Raw genomic sequence first — 23,139 nt, 5'->3', positions numbered from 1 at the left:
AGGTAACTTATGTGCATATGTACATGTCATCAACAAGCACAAACATACTAGCCTATGAAGTAAACGTACCCTAATGTTTTGTGGGTGAGGAATGAAATTTGGGCATAGGAGGAAGGATTTCCGGCCCTTGTGTCCTATAAAAGAGGTAACCCACCTCGCTAGAGCACTTTGCTCTATCATTCTGACTTACTTCCTCCACTCTCTCTCTATGTACTATCAGCAGGCTGTACTTGTTCTTAAACTTTAAGTTTCAAGGGAACTAGGCTAAGTTCGGTTTCCCTACGTTTTTAGTCTTTATTAAGTTTTGATTTTAAGTTTAACATATACAAATAAACCCTAAGTAACATTAGCTTTTTTGAAGCACTTCATCTTTCACTTAAGAATAGAGAAACCTGAACTGCAAGGCTGGTCCTGTGTTTCTTACCACCAGGTTATCAGAAAGGCTGTGAGTATATTAACCAAAACTTTGTTGCATATAATGGCATATGTATCTTTTGAATAGCAGTAATGCAACTGTAACTTTGTAACTCAATTAAATTAAATTAAATGTAAGCTAATCAATTAAATTATCATCAAATTATCCAAATGAATATTATTAGTACACCCTAAATCAGGGTACATGATACAGAGAGTTGAAGTGCAGAGGGATGAAGGCACTGGCTCTAGAGGTGCAGACTCTGGGGTGGGGTTAGAATGAGACATTCAGGGTGCAGTAGAGAACTCAGGGTTAGGATAGAGAATTGGGCTGTGAATGCTCAGGAATGAGGCCAGGAAAGAGAAAATGGAGATGCAAGAGAGAAATCAAGCTAGAGCAAAAAGCAGAGAAGAAGTGTGTGATTTGAGCTGCAGAGGAAAGAAAAAACCTCTGCCTGTCCCCTCTCATCAAAGTATCTAAAAATCAGATGAGAAACATCTCTCCCCCACTGCAATAACAATTCAAGTTGATCTAGACTGAGAAAGAAAATCTTCTCCTTTGCAGCACTAGCAGATCTGGACTGAGTCATGAACACCTCATTCTCTCCCCCTGACCCCCCTTCAATCTGGTGTTCCTGGGGCACGGGAGGGGCTCCTCTCTTCTCCATTTGGGACATGGTGGGATGAGAGAAGTGATAGGGCTTTACGGGAAATAATTATTTGCCTGATTCATGTGCAAGTCCTAGTCCTTGTTCACCCAAAGAAACCGTTTATCCTGCATGCTGATGACAGTTTGGAGGGTCTGGGAGCAATCCCGTGCCAGGAAGTGGAAGGAAATGTAAATCTGGAGGCTTTGCCAGCTGAGGACAGTCTGATACCAAAACTCGCTATCCACCAGCAGCAGTTCTTGGTCTTGAAATGGGCCATCACTGAGAAATTTCGAGACTACTTGTGTGGTGCTCAGTTTCAGGTGTGGACAGAGAACAATCCACTGACTTATGTGTTAACAAGGGCTAAGCTGGATGCTACAAGGCAGAGGTGGGTGGCTACTTTTGCTAGCCATAACTTGGCATTCAATACCAATGAGTTGGTATAATAGGGAATGTGATTGATCAGGACCACCAATTCTTGGCTGGGGGGAGGATGTAAGCAGGGTGAGAATGAACTCTACCCTGACATCTGTTGGTGATGTGTTGTAAAGGCCTTTTGTTGCTGATGTGCATGGTCACACCCACCCCACATTGCATGATGGGGGTGCTTGTCTAAAGGGTCATTTTGGCTGCTGTGGGATCCCCAGTCTCTTTCTTATTAGGGCAGGGATAATAAAGTGCAGTTATTCTGGTGATATGAATCAAAGACAGTAGAAAGGAACTTAGCAGTTCATGATTTCGGGACTCACTCGACCCTACATAAAACTCGTTAGGCAAGGGACATGGGTTCCAAAGCATAGGGAAATGAGAAAGATTGAAAAGGAAAGTTTTTATTTAGTGCTACAGATTTCTTGTGAAACCTCTAAATGCGTGTTTTATGTCCTTTGTATTTCTTGAGTTTAAAATTAGAGCTTTTTATAGTTCTAATCCATATTTGCATATATGCTACAGGTAAAATATCATTAATGACTAAATGCATTTTTTAGACATATTTAAGCTGCTGGGTTTTGATCTCATTTCCACACTGAAAGTTGGAAACAACTGCATAGTTGGGGAAAATGCTCCTTACCACTCAGACAGCAAGGAAATTTTGCAGATTGGACTCTGGGAGATCAGCTGTAGGACACAGCTTTTGTGACACACAAACTATCTCTGCAATCAGATTCTTAGTCACAGGCAAGCAGGTGGTTTTATGCAAATCCTGGGCTCTAGGACCAAAGCTGGGACAGGGGCACAGGCACAATTTTTGCCGCACATGTACCACCTCTGCAACCAACCTTTGCTATCTCACTCCTTAACACCACACACACACAACAGCTTTTTACCTCTCAGAACCAAAACATACCCAGAGAGAGATTTGACAGCATAAGCTTAAGGTAAATGACTGCAGTATTAACAACTCAAAAAGATTCAAAAACATTTCTATTTTTACACACCAGGAACAGCAGAAAGAAAACCTGCAGACACAAGCACAACCCACCCACAACCAAACACATATCCATTCCTGCCTCCTACAAGCTTTGGGCGTTTGGAGCCCAGACCCCTTAATGGTGAATACTTTTCAGCCGAGGGTCAAGCTCTCAGGCCTCAAATGCCAGGTACAGTTACTCTCTCCTTGATCCAAAACGAACAGGAAAATACACTGCATTACTCCTACCCCAATAACAAAGAGACTGGGGATCCCACAGCAGCTGAAATGACCCTTTGGACAAGCACTCCCATCATGCAATCCGGGGTGGGTGGAACCATGCAAATGACAGCAGCCTCAAAAGGCCTTTACAACAGCTCACCAACAGATGGCAGGGTAGAGTTCATAGCGACCCTGCTTAAACTAGATTCTGGCAAAGATTCAAAAACACTGAACGTTAAAACTCACCAAACGTGGGTCAATCCATCCTCATCGTCGTATCCACTCGTTATACGCCACACCTGAACTTAGCCCTCACGTGGACAACACATCCTCCTAACTCAGTGTCTGTACGTTAACCTTTTACTCCCAGTCGGGGCTATTGCAGATTATGTATTCCTTATGCCACCCGATCTTAAACCGAACTTCGCACCCCCTGGGTAATCTGTACGTTGTTCCCTGATCACCAGAAACTTCTGCGCCTAAACGCTGTACCGTAGCCTTTTTTTTTCTTTGAACATCATCTTAATAAAATGTTGACATTTGTTCGAGATCCCGGCTCCTCTTCCTTTGCAGGGCGTGTGCGTTTGCTCCGGGTTTTAGTCTGCTGAGACAGCGAGGGGGGCCGATTGAGCCAGAGGCGCTTGCCTGCTGCAGACACGGATCCAAGGCTGAACCTCGTCCCCCACAAGCTGAAGGCTTAACTGAAAACAGTTTAAGAAGTGCTCCCGTCTCTGGCACTCAGCTACCCAGCTCCCAGTGGGGTCCAAACCCCAAATAGATCCCTTTTACCCTGTGGACACAGTAAAATCCTGTGACCAGGGCAGCTACCTAGCAGCCTACGCATCTGCCTGCCAGCACGAGAGCGCATAAGGCACTAATCCAGATAGTGCCGGCTGGGTGGCAGGGCTGTGAAGAGACAACACAGTGGCGCAGCGGAAGCATGCTAGGCCCATAACCCAGAGGTCAATGGATTGAAACTGTCCTCTTCTACATGTATGCTTGTCTCTTTTCTCCTTGGCCCTTCCAGCAAGGCAGTGAGTGGCAAGAGGTGGCTGAGGCGGTGGCCTGCCAGAGAGCTCCCTGGCACCTCTGGCTGCCTGGGCTGAAGGCAAGAGGGAGGTCTGGGTGTGGCAAGGGCCTCCTGTCCCAGAATGAGGCTGCAGTGTTTCCTGGTCCCCTTTTCCCACCCACCCCGGCGGGCTGTGGGAGAACATCAGGGAGGCTCTCGGGGCGCTAGGCAGCGCTGTGTGGCTGTCAGGGGAAAGAGCCAAGGCTCCCGACTCGACCTGCCATTGGCTCACGTGGCTCTGCGCGCTGTCAGCCGGGGCAGGCCAGGCTGCGCACGTGACTCAGGCTTGGGCAGCATGGCTGCTCTTTCCTCACGAGGCATGAGGCAGGCCAAGAGCTTTGCACAGCCCACAGGGAAGTGGGAGGGAGGCGTCTTTCAGCTGCCCTGTCTCGTACGCTTCTCCCTTGCCACTTGGGCAGAGGCGGGAAGGGAGCAAAATGTTCCCGGCTGAAAGTTTTTGTGCTCGGCCTCGAGGATTAAGCCTGAGCCTTCGGCACGGCTGCTGGGAGACGGGTTGCTGAGTGGCATCCAGCATGCTCTTTGGGCCACCAGCTGAAAGCACTGAGGCCAAGACGCAGCAAAACAGGACTTTTGAGGCTCCCCGCAAGCCTGGGAGAAGCAGCATGGGCTTATTAGCACCCCCAGGTGGGCTCGAACCACCATCCTTTTGGTTAACAGCCAAACACACTGACCCATTGCACCACAGATGGGCAAGGCTGTATGGAGCACAAAAGTCGGGAATCAGCTCAGGGTACGGTCTAGCATATGCATGCAGCTCTTAGACAAGCAACAGCAAGGAACTGGACTGGTATGCAGTGAAAGTTCTGTGGGAAGGAACCGAAAAGAGCACGGGGGCTGCGGTACAGCGCTTGCATACACTTTCTTTGGCCTGTTTTGCTGGAAGAGTTAAGCGCCCACTGCTCCTCGAAGGCGCCAAGGGAGCCAGTGGACGCCGCCCAGAGGAACTCCGCCCGGATGCGTGATCGGACCATGGAGCGGAAGCAAGCCCCATAGTCACCAGAGTCTCCATCGGCCAACCTCCCCTCCCTGGTCGCATGGATGGCCGTTTTTGCCAGGGCGAGGAGGAGGTTGACCAGGAGGTCCCGGGACTTCGTGGGGCCACAGATAGGGAGTGCATACAAAAGGAGGTGAGGGGAAAAGTGTAACCAGAAACGTAAGAGGATGGCTGTGAGGAGCTGGTGTAGGGGCTGCAACCTGGCGCACTCTAAGTACACGTGCGCCAGGGTCTCCCTCACGCCGCAGAAGGGGCAGGTGTCCGGGACAGGGGCAAACCGCGCCAAGTACAGGCCCGTGCTCACGGCCCCATGGAGGAGCTGCCAAATGATATCCCCAGTGGGCCTTGGGACCAGGGTGGAGTAGAGGCTGGCCCACCGGGGCTCCTCACCCTCCAGAGGTGGCAGGAGGTCCCGCCACTTCGTATCAGGGCGGGACACGAGGGTGAGGAAGTGAAGGGTGTGGAGCACGAGCGTGTAGAGCTGTTTCCTCGGCGCAGTTTGGAAACGGACCGGCTGCAGGTTGTGCAGCCAGCTTGCGGAGAAGGGACGAGGGGGCCGGTCGGGCCTACGGGGCAGGGGCCCGATGAAAAGGTCCGGAGGGCTTGGGGTGGGCGGGGCGTGCCCTCCCGCAGGACACGGTCGAGATAGGCACGAGCAGCGGGCGGCAAAGCGGCCTCCACCTCCTGGAGTACGCGCCGGGGAGTGCAAGGTCTGGAGAGCCCCATGCAGTGAGCGAGCGTCAGGGGATCCAGCCAGCCTCCCCGGTCGTAGTCCAGGAGGTCTCCGACCCTGGTGGCTCCCGCCAGGACCAGCCTCTGGCGCACCGCGGGGGACTCCGCCACCTGCACACGAAGCTGGGGATTGTGTAGCAGGGGCTCCGCGAGGAGGTCGGCCCCCTCGGTGGCCGCCACGGACCTGGTCGCAGAGAACAGCTTCCAGGTCTGGAGGAGGTCCTGGTAGAAGACCGGCAGCCCGGAGAGGTCTCGCGGGAGACCCCTCGATTTGAGATAAAGGAGCTGCCGGTCATATCGGAGCCCTCGGAAGCAGCGCAGGAAGGCGTGCCCCAGTGCTCTCCACGCTGGACTACCCGCACCATAAAGGAGCCTCTGCAGTGCCTGGAGGCCGAAGACGTGGACCTGAGTGCGCAGGCACTTCAGGCTCTGCCCTCCCTCCTCCAGGGGCAGATGGAGTACCCCTTGCCCACATGCTCAGGGTTTAGCTGATCGCCATATTTGGGGTCGGGAAGGAATTTTCCTCCAGGGCGGATTGGCAGGGGCCCTGGAGGTTTTTCGCCTTCCCTGCAGCGTGGGGCACGGGTCGCTTTCTGGTGGTTTCTCTGCAGCTTGAGGTCTTCAAACCAGTTTTGAAGATTTCAATAACTCGATCCTGGGATCTGGAAGAGATAGCAGGGCGAAATTCTTAGTCACAAGTCAGCAGGCGGGTTTATACAAATTCTGGACTCTGGGACCTGAGCTGAGATTGGCAGTGGGGGGGGGGGCTAATTTTTGTGGCACATGCACCACCTCTTCAACACCATCCTTTACTACCTCACTCCATAACACCACACACACAGCAGCCTTTTACTTCTCAGGAACCGAACCAAACCATACCCTGGCCAGGTCCACACTACAGCATTAAATCGATTTAACGCTGTACCCGTCCACACTACAAAGCACTTAAAATCGATTTCTGTACTCCTGCTCAACGAGAGAAGTAACCCTAAAATTGATATTACTATATCAATTTAGTGTTAGTGTGGATGGAAATCAAAGTTAATTGTCCCATTCTTTTACTGAGCTACCCAGAGTGCACCACTCCAGGAATCAATGGTAACCTGGGACCATGGACACACACCACCAAAGTAATGTGCCCTAGTGTAGACACATAAAATCAATTTTATTAACTTCAATTTCACTCTGTAGCAGGGACATGACCTGAGTAGCATAAGCTTAAGGCAAACAACTGCAACACTAAAAACAACACAAAAAGATTCAAAAACGTCTCTGTCTTTACAAACCAGAAACAGCAGAACAGAAATGTACAAGCACAGGCCAGACCAAAACAAACAAACATCCATTCCAACCTGCAAAAAGCTTTGGGTCTTTGGAACCCAGACCCCTCAAACAGTGAGTACTTTTCAGGCGAGGGTGAAGCTCTCAGGCCTCAAATGCCAGGTACAGTTACTCTCTCCTTGATCCAGAACGAACAGGAAAAGACACTGCGTTACTCCTGCCCCAATAACAAAGAGACTGGGGATCCCACAGCAGCTGAATGACTGTTTGGACAAGCCCTCCAATCATGCAATCCGGAATGGGTGGAACCATGCAAATGACATCAGCCTCAAAAGTCCTTTACAACAGATCACCAACAGATGGCAGGGTAAAGTTCATAGCGACCCTGCTTAACCTAGGCTATGTCTACATTACAGCATAAAATCAAAATTATTAAAACCGGTTTTATAAAATCGATTTTATGTGTCCACACTAGGGCACATTAATTCGGTGGTGTGTGTCCATGGTCCTAGGCTACCATTGATTTCCAGAGCGGTGCACTCTGGGTAGCTACAGTAAAAGAATAAGACCAATAACTTCGATTTCCGTCCACACTAACCCTAAATCGATATAGGAATATCAATATTAGGGTTACTCCTCTCGTTGGGGAGGAGTACAGAAATCGATTTTAAGAGCCCTTAAAATCGATTTAAAGTGCCTTGTAGTGTGGACGGGTACAATGTTAAATCAATTTAACACTGTTTAAATCGATTTAACGCTGTAGTGTGGACCAGGCCTCAGGTTTGGAAGGGACCTCAGGAGGTCATCTAGTCCAACCCAATCCCCAACTAAATCATCCCAGCCAGGGCTTTGTCAAGCCTGACCTTGAAAACCTCTAAGGAAGGAGATTCCACCACCTCCATTGGAATAGGGAACCCATTCCAATGCTTCACCACCCTCCTCGTGAAAAAGGGTTTTCCTAATATCCAACCGCCACCTTCCCAACCACAACTTGGGACCATTGCTCCTTGTTCTGTCATCTGGTACCACTGAGAACAGTTTAGATCCATCCTCTTTGGAACCCGCTTTCAGGTAGCTGGAAGCAGCGATCAATCCCCCCTCATTCTTCTCTTCTGCAGACTAAACAATCCCAGTTCCCTCAGCCTCTCCTCATAAGTCATGTCTTCCAGCCCCCGCACCCCGCCCACCCCCGCAATCATTTTTCTTGCCCTAGGCTGGACTCTTTTCAGTTTTTCCACATCCTTCTTGTAGTGTGGGGGCCAAAACTGGACACGGTACTCCAGATGAGGCCTCACCAATGTCGAATAGAAGGGAACGATCACGTCCCTCCATCTGCTGGCAATGCCCCTACGTATGCAGTCCAAAATGCCGTTAGCCTTCTTGGCAACAAGGGCACACTGTCGACTCATAGGCAGCTTCTCGTCCACTGTAACCCCTGGGTCCTTTTCTGCAGAACTGCTGCCTAGCCATTCGGTCCCTAGTCTGGAGCAGTGCGTGGGATTCTTCCATCCTAAGTGTAGGACTGGGCAATTGTCCTTGTTGAACCTCATCAGGTGTCTTTTGGTCCTGTCCTCTAATTTGTCTAGGTCCCTCTGTATCCTATCCCTACCCTCCAGCGTATCGACCGCTCCTCCCAGTTTAGTGTCATCTGCAAACTTGCTGAGAGGGCAGTCCACGCCATCCTCCAGAACATTAATGAAGATATTGAACACAACCGGCCCCAGAACCGACCCCTGGGGCACGCTGCTTGATATCGGCTGCCAATTAGACGTGGAGCCATCGATCACTACCCGACGACCTAGCCAGCTTTCTCTCCACCTTATAGTCCATTCATCCAGCCCATACTTCTTGAACTTGCCGACAAGAATACTGTGGGAGATGATTGGGTCAAAAGCTTTGATAAAATCAAGGAATAACACGTCCATTGCTTTCCCCTCATCCCCAGACCCAGTTATCTCCTCACAGAAGGCAATTCGGTTAGTCAGGCGTGACTTGCCCTTGCTGAATCCATGCTGACTGCTGCTGATCACTTGCCTCTCCTCTGAGTGCTTCAGAATTGATTCCTCGAGGACCTGCTCCATGATTTTTCCAGGGACTGAGGTGAGGCTGACTGGCCTGTAGTTCCCCGCATCCTCCTTCTTTCTTCCCTTTTTTAACGATGGGCACTACATTAGCCTTTTTCCAGTCATCCGGGACCTCCCCCGATCATCATGAGTTTTCAAAGACAATAGCCAATGGCCCTGCAATTACACCCGCCAACTCCTTTAGCACCCTCGGATGCAGCGCATCCAGCCCCACGGATTCGTGCTCCTCCAGCTTTTCTAAATAGTCTCAAACCACTTCTTTCTCCACAGGGGGCCGGTCACCTCCTCTCCATGCTGTGCTGCCCAGTGCAGCAGTCTGGGAGCTGATTTTGTTCGTGAAGACGGGGCGGGGTGGGGGAAAGCATTGAGTACCTTAGCTTTTTCCACATCCTCTGTCACTAGGTTGCCTCTCTCATTCAGTAAGGGGCCCACAGTTTCCTTGACTTTCTTCTTCTTGCTAACATACCTGAAGAAACCCTCCTTCTTGTTACTCTTAACATCTCTTGCTAGCTGCAACTCCAAGCCTGAGTTGCCCTTCCTGATTTCGCTCCTGCCTGCCCGAGCAATAGTTTTATACTCCTCCCTGGTCATTTGTCCAATCTTCCACTTCTTCCGACGGCGCTGCCTGCCAGTGCACTCAGCCTCACTTGGCAGGTAACAAAAGGGATGGAGTGGCCTTCCAGTTTCTGGAGAGTGGCTGACAACACCCGACCTTCTGCACTGAGGAAAAACTGAGGTGAGACAAGGCAGGGGAGGTCGTTCTTGTATTGGACCAACTTCCGGTGGGGAGAGAGAGCAGCAAAATGCAAGCTGCACTCTTTCCCCAGCAGCAGCTGGTCCATGTCGTCTCTCTGATAGCCTGGAGGCCTGGGACGGGACCCGGCTTCAACTCCAGGGCACGCAAGAGCCCTGGCCCGGGCAGGCAGGGGGAGGGGCCCGAGCGGAGGGGCGGAGCCCCGTGAGCATGGATGCAGATCTGTGTGCGAGCAGAGCATTGTGGGAGCAGAGACAGGCTGCCCGGCAGGGCCCGCCTTTGGCCCCGCGAGCTCGGCATGGAGAAGGGAGGGGCCTCGGGGACGCGGCGGGGCAGCTGTCGGCAGTGGGGGCTGGTGTGGGCGAGGCTGGGGGCTCGGGGTGCGGCGGTCCGCCCCCTGTCCTATAAGTCTGGGGAGAGCGAGGGCGGGTGGCAGCTGGGCAGTAGGACCTCATACTTACCTGGCAGGGGAAATACCATGATCACGGAGGTGGTTTTCCCAGGGTGAGGCTCATCCATTGCACTGTGGGTGTGCTGACCTCTGTAATTTCCCCAAATGCGGGAAATTCAACTGCATAATTTGTGGTAGTAGGGGACTGCGTCTGCTCTCTTCTCCTGGCAATTGGTTGAAAAGACAGGAAAATGAGATGTCTTGGGGAGTGTTGCTCAGTGGGCTGGGGATGCTTGGTCCAGCCTGTAGCTGTGTGCTTGGTTGGTTTTGACAAAAGCAGTTTTGCTCTCCTGTCTTTGTGACTGCTCTCTTCCTCAGGCCCTGTAGCTCTTGGCACCTTTGTCATTGCTGCTGATAATGAGGCCAAGGGAGAGAAAGCAAAGCTCAGTTCTGAAACTTTACTTGTGGCTTCCAAGGCTCTGTGCTTTCTTGACCTTCCCTGGTCTTTTGCAGCTGATCTGCTCTCTAGTCTGCTTTTGCGGGGTGGGGGCTTGGACCAATGCCTTCTTTTGCTCTAAGGGGAGCTGCCCGCCCGCCTGCTCTGCTTCTTTCCCTGCTTGTAGCTTCTTGCCCAGCCCTCCTTCTTGGGCTCTTCCTCCTTTGACGGGAGGACGGCCTGTCCAAAAGGCCTGTCCTGCCCGGTCCCCTCGTCCACCAGGCAGCCTCGCCCCCTGCCCTGGGGCCGCTTTGGCTTTTGCTGTCTGTTCCTGTCTCTTGGTGGCCTCCCTGTCTGTGCTACAGAGACCAGGCTGTCACAACCCTGTGCTGGAGGAGGTCTTTCCATCGCTTTAGGCCCACCGCCTCCCCGAATGCCCTTAGCTACGCTGGGGGTTAGGGCGGCGTGGCCGCGTCGCCCAGGAGCGGGGTTCCCTTTTGCGCACCCCTGACGGACGGAGCTGTTTTGACTTAACTCTTCGGGACGCTCCAACCCTCGGGCCTGGTCTGCACGGGGAACGTAAATCGGCGCGGCTACGTCAGTCCACGCCTTGGTGGGAAGAATTCTTCCGTCGACCTAGCTCCCGCCTTTCGGGGAGGTGGATGGCCTGCACCAACGAGGAAAACCCTCTCCAGGACCCTTCTCCGGGAACAGTGCCCTTCCATTTGGGGAGATTATGCTGACCTGTGACTACCAATCTCTCACTGTTAACTCTTACAGCAAACCAGGGCAAAGAAAGCCTATGCAAGTGCTATTCTGCAGCCCCGATGCTCTTTTCTGCTCCTTCCCACCGTAGGTTAAGCAGGGTCGCTATAAACTCTAGCCTGCCATCTTTTGGTGATCTGTTGTAAAGGCCTTTTGAGGCTGATGTCATTTGCATGGTTCCACCCACTCCGGATTGCATGATGGGAGTGCTTGTCCAAACGATCATTTCAGCTACTGTGGGATCCCCAGTCTCTTTGTAATTGGGGCAGGAGTAATGCAGTGTATTTTCCTGTTCGTTCTGGATCAAGGAGAGAGTAACTGTACCTGGCATTTGAGGCCTGAGAGCTTCACCCTCAGCTGAAAAGTACTCACCCATTAAGGGGTCTGGGTTCCAAAGACCCAAAGCTTGTGGGTGGTGGGGATGGATGTTTGTTTGGTTCTTGCTGGTCTGTGCTTGTGTCTGTAGGTTTCTTTCCTGGTGTGTAAAGACAGAGGCGTTTTTGAATCTTTTTGAGTTGTTGTTAGTGCTGCAGTCGTTTGTCTTAAGCTTATGCCACTCAATTTCTTTCAGGATATGCTTTGGTTCCTGAAAGGTAAAAGTCTGTTGCGTGTGTGGTGTTATGGAGTGAGATAGCAAAGGTTGGTGTTGCAGAGATGGTGTATGTGCCACAAAAATCCTCCCCTCCCGTCAACCCTAGCTCTTGTCCCAGAGTCCAGAATTTGCATAAACCCTCCTCCTGACCTGTGACTAAGAATTTGGTTGCAGAGGTAGTTTGTGTGTCACAAAAGTTGTGTCCCACAGCTGATCTCCCAGTGTGCAATCTGCAAGATTTCCTTGCCGTTTGAGCCGTAAGGAGCATTTTACCTATCTATGGAGTTGTTTACAACTTTTAGTGTTGAAATGAAATGCCCACCCAGCAGTTAATGTATGTTTAAAAACAACATTTAGTCATTAATGACTTTTCATCTGTGGTATAGATGCCAATATGTATTAAAACTATAAAAGCTTTATTTTGAAACTAAACAGATACATAAAACCTAAAATTTGCATTTAGAAATTTCACAAGAAATCCATACTAGTAAATACAAACATCCTTTTTCAATCTCTCTTATTTCACTATGCTTTGGAACCCATGTCCCTTGCCTAACGAGATTTATGGAGGTTCGAGTGAGTTCCGAAGTCATGAACTGCTAAGTACCGTTCTACTGTCCTTGATTTATATCACCGGAATAACTGCACTTTATTACTCCTGCCCTAATAAGAAAGAGACTGGGGATCCCACAGCAGCCAAAATGACCCTTTGGACAGGCACCCCCATCATGCAATCTGGGGTGGGTGGAACCATGCAAATGACATCAGCCTCAAAAGGCCTTTACAACAGATCACCAACAGATGGCAGGGTAGGGTTCATAGCGACCCTGCTTACATTCTCCCCCCAGCCAAGAATTGGTGGTCCTGATAAATCACATTCCCTATTATACCAACTCATTGGTATTGAATGCAAAGTTATGGCTAGCAAAAGTAGCCACCCATCTCTGCCTTGTAGCATCCAGCTTAGCCCTTGTTAACACATAAGTCAGTGGATTGTTCTCTGTCCACACCTGAAACTGAGCACAACACAAGTAGTTTCGAAATTTCTCAGTGATGGCCCATTTCAAGACCAAGAACTGCAGCTGGTGGATGGGATAGTGAGTTTTGCTATCAGACAGTCCTCAGCTGGCAAAGCCTACAAATTTACATTTCCTTCCACTTCCTGGTACGGGACTGCTCCCAGACTCTCCAAACTGGCATCAGCATACATGATAAACGGTTTGTTTGGGTTAACAAGGACTAGGGCTTGCACATGAATCAGGCAAATAATTATTTCCCATAAAGCGCTGTCACTTCTCTCATCCCGCCATGTCCCAAATGGAGAAGAAAGGAGCCCCTCCCGTGTCCCAGGCCAGGAACACCAGATTGGAGGGGGTCAGGGGATGTTTTATGTTATGTTTGTTCATGACTCAGTCCAGGTCTGCTAGTGCTGCAAAGGAGAAGATTTCCTTTCTCAGTCTAGGTCAACTTGAATTGTTGCAGTGGAGGAGAGATGTCTCTCATCTGGTTCTTAGATGCTTTGGTGAGAGGGGACAGGGAGAGGTTTTTTCTTTCCTCTGCAGCTCGAATCACACACTTCTTTTCTGCTTTTTGCTCTAGCTTGATTTCTCTCTTGCATCTCAATTTTCTTTTTCCTGGCCTCACTCCTGAGCATTCACAGCCCAATTCTCTATCCTAACTCTGAGTTCTCTACTGCACCCTGAATGTCTCATTCTAACCCCACCCCAGAGTCTGCACCCCTAAAGCCAGTGCCTTCATCCCTCTGCACTCCAACTCTCTGTCCCATGTAGCCTGATTTAGGGTGTACTAATAATATTAATTTGGATAATTTGATGAACATTTAATTGATTAGCTTACATTTAATTTAATTTAATTGAGTTACAGAGTTACAGTTGCATTACTGCTATTCAGAAGATACATATGGCATTATATGCAACAAAGTTTTGGTTAATATACTCACAGCCTTCCTTGATAACCTGGTGGTAAGAGACACAGGATCAGCCTTGCAGTTCAGGTTTCTCAATTCTTAAGTGAAAGATGCAGTGCCTAGAAAAAGCTGGTGTTACTTAGGGTTTACTTGAATATGTTAAACTTTAGAATCAAAACATAATAAACAAATAATAACAACTTAGGGAAACCGAACTTAGCCTAGTTCCCTTGAAACTTAAAGTTTAAGGACAAGTACAGCCTACTGATAGTACATATAGAGAGAGTGGAGGAAGTAAGTCAGAATGATAGAGCAAAGTGCTCTAGTGAGGTGGGTTACCTCTTTTATCAATGACAAGGGCTGGAAATCCTTCCTCCTATGCCCAAATTTCATTCCTCACCCACAAAACATTAGGGTACATTTACTGCATAGGCTAGTATGTTTGTGCTTGGTGATGACATGTACATATGCACATAAGTTAACGTTGTGGTGTACCTCTTAAATCTGTGGGTATAAAACTCAAAAAAACCCTATGCCATTCTCCATTGTCGATTGGTCTAGGTAAAGGTCTTGGACAGGCTTGGGTACTTATCTATTTAAGTAACATGATAAAGGTCGATTTTCCTCTCTGAGTAAAAGGTCACAATATAGGTATGCTAACTTTGCCTTAGCTTAACATACAGGATATGGCCTGTAGGTTCTCTTAAGTCATGTGTCTCAGTCCCCTAATCATTTTTATTGCCGTCTGCTGGACTCTCTCCAGTTTATACACATCCCTTCTCATGTGAGTCCCAACCCCAAAAGTACTCACATTTCACCCCATTGGCCCCAAAATGCCAGCTTTTAATATGTAAATAGGGTGCTGCCATGGTCAAGTCACTCCCGAGCTCTCCAGTGGATCCTGCTGGTGGAGAACAAGGTGAAAATTAGCCAAGATGTCACTCAGGGCTGGTCCAGACTAGGGGAGGTAAATCGATCTTAGATACGCAACTTCAGCTACATGAATAACATAGCTGAAGTCGAATATCTAAGATCGGATTACTCACCTGTCCAGACGGCGCGGGATCGATGTTCACCGCTCTCCGTGTCGATTCCGGAACTTCGCTGGGGTTGATGGAGTTCCGGAATCAATATAAGCATGCTCGGGGATCGATATATCGTGTCTAAATTAGACGTGATATATCGATCCCCAAGCAACCGATTTTAACCAGCCGATATGGCGGGTAGTCTGGACGTAACGTTAGTCAAATCCCTGTGCTCCCCACAGGTGGTATCGGAAAGCTCCAAGATGGCTCACTTCCCTTTCTCTCATCACCTTCAGGCCCCAGGGTTACAAATACACAAACCATTTGGGATTCTCCCTTGGCCTCAGGATGTGGGGCTGCTCTGAGGGGATGGATTTGCACACTTGGGCTATTAGTGCAAAGATACAATTTCAATTTCTCTTAGAGAAATTGGAGGGCAAGTTATAGTTGGTAAAAATCTTATTTAGTGAAAGGAAAGCTGCAGTGACAGCCTGGTTACTGGGGTGCAAAACACCTTCCTCCTGGGAGAAACAAGAAGTTAGAATTAGAAATTTACATCGTTTGTTCCTGTGTTGGTACAGGTTTAATTTTGCTTCTGTGTAGGTTTGTTTCAGGCTGTGACCATTTTGGTTTATTGGATTGTTTTGGTTTTTTTAGTTGGAATGGAGCTTTTAATTGACATTTGCTGGATTTGAATGGCTGATCTGCAACACCAGTTTTGACATAGTTCTGCATATTTTATACAAATTTGACCAGTATTCAAGGATTCAATTCCTTAATAGGAGGTTTTAGTGGTCATGCTTATTTATTTGATGTTATTTTATCATTCTGCTATAGCACACTTTTTTGATAAAATGTTGTAATTATTAATTTACGGTATTTGTTAGTTTTTATTTTTACAAACAAAGTTTTTCTTAATGTTTGGGTTTTAAATTAAGCCTTGTTTTTGGTTTCAATTTTTCATTTAGGTTTTGGTTACTGATGGGATCTTTAAGAGAACTTTGGATTCAGTACTAAAATTTGGACAGATTTAGAATATTTAAAGTAAACCCTGTTTACTATTTTATTTTAATAAAGTTTGTATTGCTGTAAATCCTAGCCTGGGGGAGAGCAGATGAGCCTGGCCTTTAACTGAGAAGGAGCAGAATCATGGCCCCCCATGAAGGCTGGGGCCAGGTGATGGGGGGAACAGCCCCCCAATTTTTTTTCTAGCCCATCTCAGTCCCCCACTAAAGGAGAAGAGTCTGATGCCACCGCTGCTGGTCACTGGGTGTCACTGCTGCTCCATGGGAAACATGCTCTGTGCCTTACCCAGATTGATGGGAAACACACTCTGTGCTTTACCGTGACTGGTCCGTGGGTGTCACTGCTCGTAGAGGGCAGACACACGCTGTGCATTACGCCACCTGACCAGTGGGTGTCACTGCTGTATCAAGGGAAACACCTTCTGTGCATTACTCTGACTGCCCACTGGGTGTCACTGCTGCTCCAAGGGAGACATAAGAGCGGCCAGACTGGTTCAGACGCAAAGTCCATCTAGCCCAGTATCCTCCTGTCTTCTGACAGTGGCCAGTGCCAGGTGCCCCAGAGGGAATGAACAGAGCAGGGAATCATCAAGTGATCCATCCCCTATTGCCCATTCCCAGCTTCTGGCAAACAGAGGCTACAGGCACCATCCCTGCCCACCCTGGCTAATAGCCCTTGATGGATCTATCCACCATAAACTTATCTAGTTCTTTTCCGAACCCTGTTATAGTCTTGGCCTTCACAACATCCTCTTGCAAGAATTCCACAGGTTAACTATGCAACTGCCCTGAGTTTACCCCCCCCTCCCCTGGCCAGGTTGTATATGGAAAAGAGGATGAGGATGAGGAGAGCCATGATGTGTCTGTCAGTGGCTGGTGACTCAGTTTCCTCTAGGCAGCAGTGCTGCAGGCTCTTTTGGTCTGTGCCCATGCAACTGTGTCTGGGGAAGGGGAAGTAGAGGCTCAGGCTTCCCAGCCCCACACCCCACCCCCAGCAGCTGTGGAATCCAGGCCAAATTTAACCCTGGTAGCTGGGCTGGGATTAGCCTGGGCTGGGGTACGGCTGGGGAGGAATTGGGAGGGAGACAGATGCACCTGCTGTGAGGGAAGATCCTCCCATTCCCTGCCAACCCCCTTCACTCCTTGCAGCATAGCACCCCCTAGCGTTTCTTTCTCTGTCATGGGAGCTGTCTGCTGCCTGCTTCTCCCTTAGCATGGTCTCTCCCCATCCTGGGGCACTGGCATTGCCCATCCTGTGCAAACAGGCAGGCCCCGGTGTGCTCCATGGCACTGCTCTGCAATTATGGAGGCAGCTGTTGGATGGAGCCATATCAAAATATGGGAGTGGGCAAGGCTGGGGACCAGGACTCCTGGGTTCTCCCCTCACATGTGGGAGGGGAGTGGAGGTTAGGGGGTAGATTGGGGGAGGGGTAGGGCTGGGATCCAGGGATACTGCTTTTTCTGGTTTTCTCCACCTCCTGCAGCTGCCTCGGTCCTTTCATTGTGTTTCTTGTTCTAAATTCATTTGCTGACTTGTGTAACTCACCCCAGAGGTGGCTGCATCTCAGTGTTGGGTGAGGCACCCTTGGCTGCATCACCTCCTAACCGTGTCTCTCTCCCACTTCAGGTGACCCTGCAGCACTCGGCAAACATCCACAAGATCATGGGGCACTTTGAGCGCTGGGCAGGCAGGGGGTCAGGCTCCCAGCCCTCCCTCCAGAGAATGGGACTCAGCACCCCCTACTTTTTACAGGGATTAGAAAGGGACAAAGGGGGGTAAATCAGAGGAGGGGGTGGCCAGGGTCTGAGCAGGGGGTGAAAATTGACTGGTCGGGGGGTCAAGCAGCTGGAGGCAGAGTTAGGAGAGGGACTGAAGGGCAAAGTCGGGGGGGGGGAGGAGCCGGAGTTAAGCCCAGAGGGAGGCGCTGCCAGAGGGTTAAATCCTGGCACAGGCAGAGGCAAAGGGGTAACGGTTATCCTGGTGGGCTGAGACTCCAGTGTTTGCAAACATGGGTGGGGGGAGCAGAGGGCTTTTTTATTTCCCCTCTCACAGGCAGCACCTCTCAGCATGGGCTTCCCAGGGCTGGGCTCTTAAAGGCACAGGCATCCCACTGCCTAGACACTGCAGCTCCTCTCTGATGTAACCTACTGAGGTGCTGCAGTAGGAGACTCAATTCAGTGAAACTGGGCATTCCCTATACGCCCCCCAGCCAGGGGGCTGTGCACCCCCTTCCCCGAATTTCCCCAACACCCCCTCCCTCAGTGGTCAGGTAGTTACATGCAGCGCTGCCAATGTTGTCATTGGTTGCAAATTTGAATGGAAATTGAAACGTTAACACACACTTTAAAAGCAGATACAACGTATGAAAACTACTTGTACCTGAGAAAGTAAAATAGGTTTGGAAAGTCTGGACAAAGCCGGGTTTCCTCACCCAGCTGTTGTGTTTGCTGACAATGTCGGTGCATTGGCTTCGGCAGTGTTGGCCAACCTTAGAATTTCAAATGATGATTTGTAAGCGAGGTGTGAATGAGCTCTCCCCTGGCAGCTACTGATGACCAGGGTTGGGAGGAGGCTTTGGGACCAGACTGTATTTACATGAACTCACCTACTCTGCCGAGGTATCCAGCGGACAGAGCTGGGCTGCCTCTGCTCTAGGTGCCCGGAGGAGGGAAGGTGTGTGGGGCTCCAGCCTGGGACTCTTCCTCCCTCCTGCCAAGCCCTGACTATTAATCCTATCCTGGCACTCCTTTCTTCAAGTGCCATGTGAGCCAGAGGAAAAGTGTGGTAGGAAGCACAAGGGCCAAGCTTGTGAACATCAGGTGCAGCAGCAAGAATCCCAACTATCAGGGTAGCAAGTTCTAGAGCCCTAACCCATTGTGGCCATCCCAGCCAAAGACCTGGCTCTAGGAGGTGTGAGTCACCCAGCAGGAGGGGAAAGATTCACTCTTACACAGCTGGAGACAGGGAAGTTGAGCTCTGGGGCTTTACCACAAGCATGGGTGGTAAGTTTGTAGAAATTGTGTTGGAGCCCAGAACCTGCCCCCCAAAATCCACCCCCACCTGCCTAAGGCTCTGGGAAGGGGGTTGGGGGGGAGGTCTGGGGTGCTGATCCCGGGCTGGGGATTAGGGTGCAGGAGGGGTGCAGGCTTTGGGATGGAATTTGGGTGCTGGGTGCAGGCTCCGGTAGGGTTGTATGAAGGGGTGAGAGGTGCACCCTCTGGGAGGGAGTTTGGGGATAGGAGGGAGTGCAGGGCTGAGAGCTATGGATGAGGGGTTCATGATGCAGGAGGGGGCTCAAGACTGGGGCAGAGGGATGGGGGTGTTGGAGAGGCTCAGGGCAGCCTGCCTTGCCATTAGTAGACGGCAGGCACTAGGACAGCAGCCCTGCCCAAATCCCTCTACTCCAGCAGCATGAGCAGGCAGGGGACAGGCACATGCTGCTTTTTGTCAGGCAGGGACGCAGCGCAGCAGGGGGAGGGGTGGCAGGCAGGGGCCAGGGCCAGGGGAAGAGACCCAGCTCCAAATATTGCTGAAGCAGGGCCCCCAGCCCTGAATATTCCTGGAGCCCAAGCACCACAAATGTATATAACCTGCCGCCTATGACCACAAGCCAACACAAGGTCCCACTGAGATTTGAACTCAGATTACAGGATTCAGAGTCCTGAGTGCTGCCCATTACACCATGGGACCAGCTTGTGCTGCCTTCTCTGCACATCGGTGACCCTCATGGGGCTGGCTTGTGTAAGGGGGCTCTTGGCCCTTTACTAAAACTTAGTGTGTGTGTGGGGGTTGGTTGGCTAGTTCCCAGCACCAATAGAAGGGGGAAGGATCAATGGGAAATCAGGACCCTGAGACTGACAGTCCCCAGGGACAATGGGGAGAGGCCAAAGCTCCAAGTTAGCTGCACTGACAGGCCAGGCAGTGTAATGAGGGAGTCACCAGGCCAGGGGGTCCCATCCTCCATGTGAGCTGGAACTGCCTGGGCGAGAGTGGGGCAGAGCTAAGGAGAGAGCAGGAGCCCGAGAAGAGCCGGGGAGCAGAGCTGCGCAGGTGTAGTGCCAGAAACTGCTGCATGTAGGAATTTGTAACCTGTAGCAGTTACTGATAGCTGAGGTTGTTCTTATTTGCTGACTTGTCCTAATTGGCTAAAACTTGACAGTGGTTTCTCTAGCAAAGGCCAGTCCCTGGCCCCTTGGTCCAGACATCCTCCTTCATATCAGGCTAGGGTGACCAGATGTCAAAGATGAAATATCCAGACACGGGGGGCGGAGCAAAGAAAAAAAAGCCAGAGGGCCCCCCCGCAGCCAAGCGGCAGTGGCACAGCCCCATCTCCAACCAACTCTCAGCTCCAACCCCCGATACACCCCCAGCTCCCCCATCCCCTCACTCCTGGGCCCAGCCTGGGCTCTGAGCTCTGCAGCCGAGCCATGATCCGGGCCCCTCCTGCAGCTCCAGGGCAAGGGGTGAACCAGGCAGCTCCCGGCAGGAGCGTGTACACCCCACGTTTGTCTCCACCCCCTGCCCACCTGGGCCCTGTCTGCTTCATGCTGCCCCCAGCCCCACTGCGCTGCCCCGCAGGCTGCAAGGCTGGAGCAGCTTCCGCGCTGCGCTCCCGGCCATGGCCATGGCCCATGTGCAAACTTGGGAGGGAGGAAGAATGTCGCATGCTTGGGGAAGAGGCAGGGCCAGGGCGAGGATTTGGGGAGAGATCCAATGGGGGAATGAGGGGGCGGAGTTTGGGTGGGGCAAGTATCCCTCCAGACTATGCCTGTGTACCAGAGAAGAGGACAAAGTTATTTGTTTGTCCAGGGTCACGACCAAACATCGGTCGGGACGCGGGACAAACAAGCAAATATCAGGACAGTCCCGATAAAATCAGGACGTCTGGTCACCCTACATCAGGCTTCAAGTTGAGAATCATTTCCCATTCCCGCTCTGTGGAAGGGGAGACTTTTAAATGCGCTCTCTGTGTGACTGCACATGGCTAAGCAAAGAGAACAAACCCCAAATCCCCCCTGTGCTTTGGGAGCCAGGTTTGCGGTGGGAATTCTGTAGTTCAGATGACTTCAAGCCTGGGCATTGTGATTCTTTACCAGTTTCTCTGGCATTGGGGCATTTCTGGGCTCACAGCTGTGATGGCTGAGTGGTTAAGGTGTTAGAGTCAATAATCCAATAAGGTTCCCCTGTGCAGGTTTGAATCCTGCTCACAGCGAGGCCTGTGTTTTAGCCAGTCTCTCACCCAGGCAATACCTCTGTACAACCCCCTGAGACACTCTCAATTCTCTCCCCACCCCAAGTAAATCCTGTTCTGCTCCTTTCATAGAGATCCCTGGGACACCACCTCACACTGTGTCCCTGAGGGGTCAGGCAAACTCTCAGCACCTGAAGCCTCTGCCACTCACCTAGTGCCCCATAGATCAGCCATAGCCCTGGTTCTGCTCCTCTCTCTAGAGTACGAAGGAAGCCAAGTCAGCGACTCCATGGGAGCTATGGGGCTGCAGAACCAACAGAGAAAAAATAGGTGCTCAGCACCCACTGGCAGCCAGCTCCCCCCACTACAGGCCTTGTGACAAGGTCCTCCTCTTCCCCTTCAGTGCCTCTCACTTGCCAGTGATCAGCTGTTCAGTGGGGTGCAGGAGGCACTGGGCGGGGATAGGGAGGGCAGGGATGGGAAGAGGTGGGGGAGGGAGAGGAATGGGGCAGGAAGGTGCAGGATGGGAAGAAATGGGACAGGGGTGGGGGCTTGGGAGAAGGGGTGGAGTGGGGGCAGGGCCTGGGGAGGAAAGGGGGGATTTATCCCAGACCCCTCGAGGGCTGGCGAAGGGAAGCACTGACTTATCACAGTGACAATACAACTGACCAGCATTGCGGGGGAGGCTGAGGGAGATCCGCACCCATCAGGTCTCTTCTCTCCCCCAAGGTGAGCCAGACACTGCTCTCTCCTGGCTCTCACTCTAGCAGCTGGACGCCAAGGAGCCATTTCCCCACAGGAAGTGCATTGAGTGCCCCTGTGGTGCTGGGGGGGCTGGCGCTGCTGCTGGCTGTGGGGCTGGCAGGGGGTTGATGTCTGCACAGACTCTCAGCTGCCAGGCCGGAGGGGGCACTTGGGACCTTACCAGACTGGCTCAGTGAAGACGGGGGGTTGACAGAGCAATACAGATGCTCTCCAGAGCACGGAGCAGCATCCACCTGTGCAGCCAGGCAATGAGCATTTCCCACAGCCTGGAGCCGAGGGGGAGGCGGCAGCTGCTGTTCCAGCTCCTGGGGGACAGGCCCTGTCAGCCAACAGACACTTCTTACTCACCACAGCTAACGGTGCCGGGTTCCTCCAGTGTGGGTGTGGAGCAGCCTTTTGTTTTCCTGTCCTTTTTGTCTGCAACTGCTGACAAAAACATCCCAGACAGAGAAGCAAAATGTTCTCATGCAATTGCCAAAGTAGCTCAGTTGGGAGAGCATTAGACTGAAGATCTAAAGGTCCCTGGTTCAATCCCTGGCTTTAGCAGACCCTGTCATCCCTCTTTATGCAGGGGTGGCTTGTTTTCTGGGGGCACAGCAGTGGCTGCACTCAAGATAAGTTCCTGATCTTGGACTCTGCAGCAGGAAAACATAGAATGGGCTTCTGCCCCTAGTTGGCCCACCTGACCTTCTAACCATGAGAGCTGTCTTTCCCAACATGGCAGGAAAAGAGCAAGGCAGGGTGACCCTCAGGAATGGTGCCAGAGGACTGCTAGGCAGGGATTGGGGATGGAAGTTCCTCTGTGCAGCTGAGCAAGGGCAGTACCAGGGAAGGGGCATCTGTAAAAGTGACCCCACACACCTCTCCTCCTCTGGGCACCTAGAGCAGAGGCAGCTGGTGCTGACAGCTCCAAGGGAAGGCTTAAAAGCCACAGAGCAACTGAGGTCAGGGCTAGAAGAGGGCAGGACCATGCCTATGTGTGGCCTTCAGACAGGCACAAAAACACCCAGCCAGGCTGCTCCCTGCCATGCCAAACACCCACTGAAGGTCACCAGCATGTGGGGCAGCTGCTGATGCTCTGTGGATAACATCACAAGTTGGTAGGAAAGCAGGGCCAGCCCCCATGGTGGGGCCTCTGATTGGTCCCACTCAAGGTGCTCACTTTTGCAGTGGGGCAGGAGATTTTATCCCAAGAGGCTTTTCCCCAGCTGGCGAGAAGCAGAGAAACACCCAGGCTCCCAAGGTGCTATTTACCAACCCCCTCAAGCACAGGGACAGGTGCACATTTGGAAGAGGGAAACTGCTCTACACGCCATCCCGGGCAGCTGCCCATTTTCTTTGGCAAGTCAGGAATGGCAAAGGTTAGACTGGAAGCACCTGGGGCTCCTGCCC

General features: G+C 51.3%; 3 non-coding genes across 3 annotated transcripts; 2 read left to right on the top strand and 1 right to left on the bottom strand.

Annotated features, from left to right (window-relative positions):
* Positions 1-10,082: 10,082 nt before the first annotated feature.
* On the top strand, positions 10,083-10,246 carry LOC115639663. The gene has a single exon (XR_003997727.1). It is a non-coding gene; the product is annotated as a U1 spliceosomal RNA (small nuclear RNA).
* Positions 10,247-19,409: 9,163 nt separating this feature from the next.
* Positions 19,410-19,481, bottom strand: TRNAQ-CUG. The gene has a single exon. It is a non-coding gene; the product is annotated as a tRNA-Gln (tRNA).
* A 2,739-nt stretch (positions 19,482-22,220) lies between these two features.
* Positions 22,221-22,293, top strand: TRNAF-GAA. The gene has a single exon. It is a non-coding gene; the product is annotated as a tRNA-Phe (tRNA).
* Positions 22,294-23,139: the final 846 nt, after the last annotated feature.

This window comes from Gopherus evgoodei, unplaced genomic scaffold, assembly GCF_007399415.2.
Source record: "Gopherus evgoodei ecotype Sinaloan lineage unplaced genomic scaffold, rGopEvg1_v1.p scaffold_102_arrow_ctg1, whole genome shotgun sequence".
Taxonomy (NCBI): Eukaryota; Metazoa; Chordata; order Testudines; family Testudinidae; genus Gopherus; species Gopherus evgoodei.
This window is presented reverse-complemented; position numbering and strand designations above follow the sequence as displayed.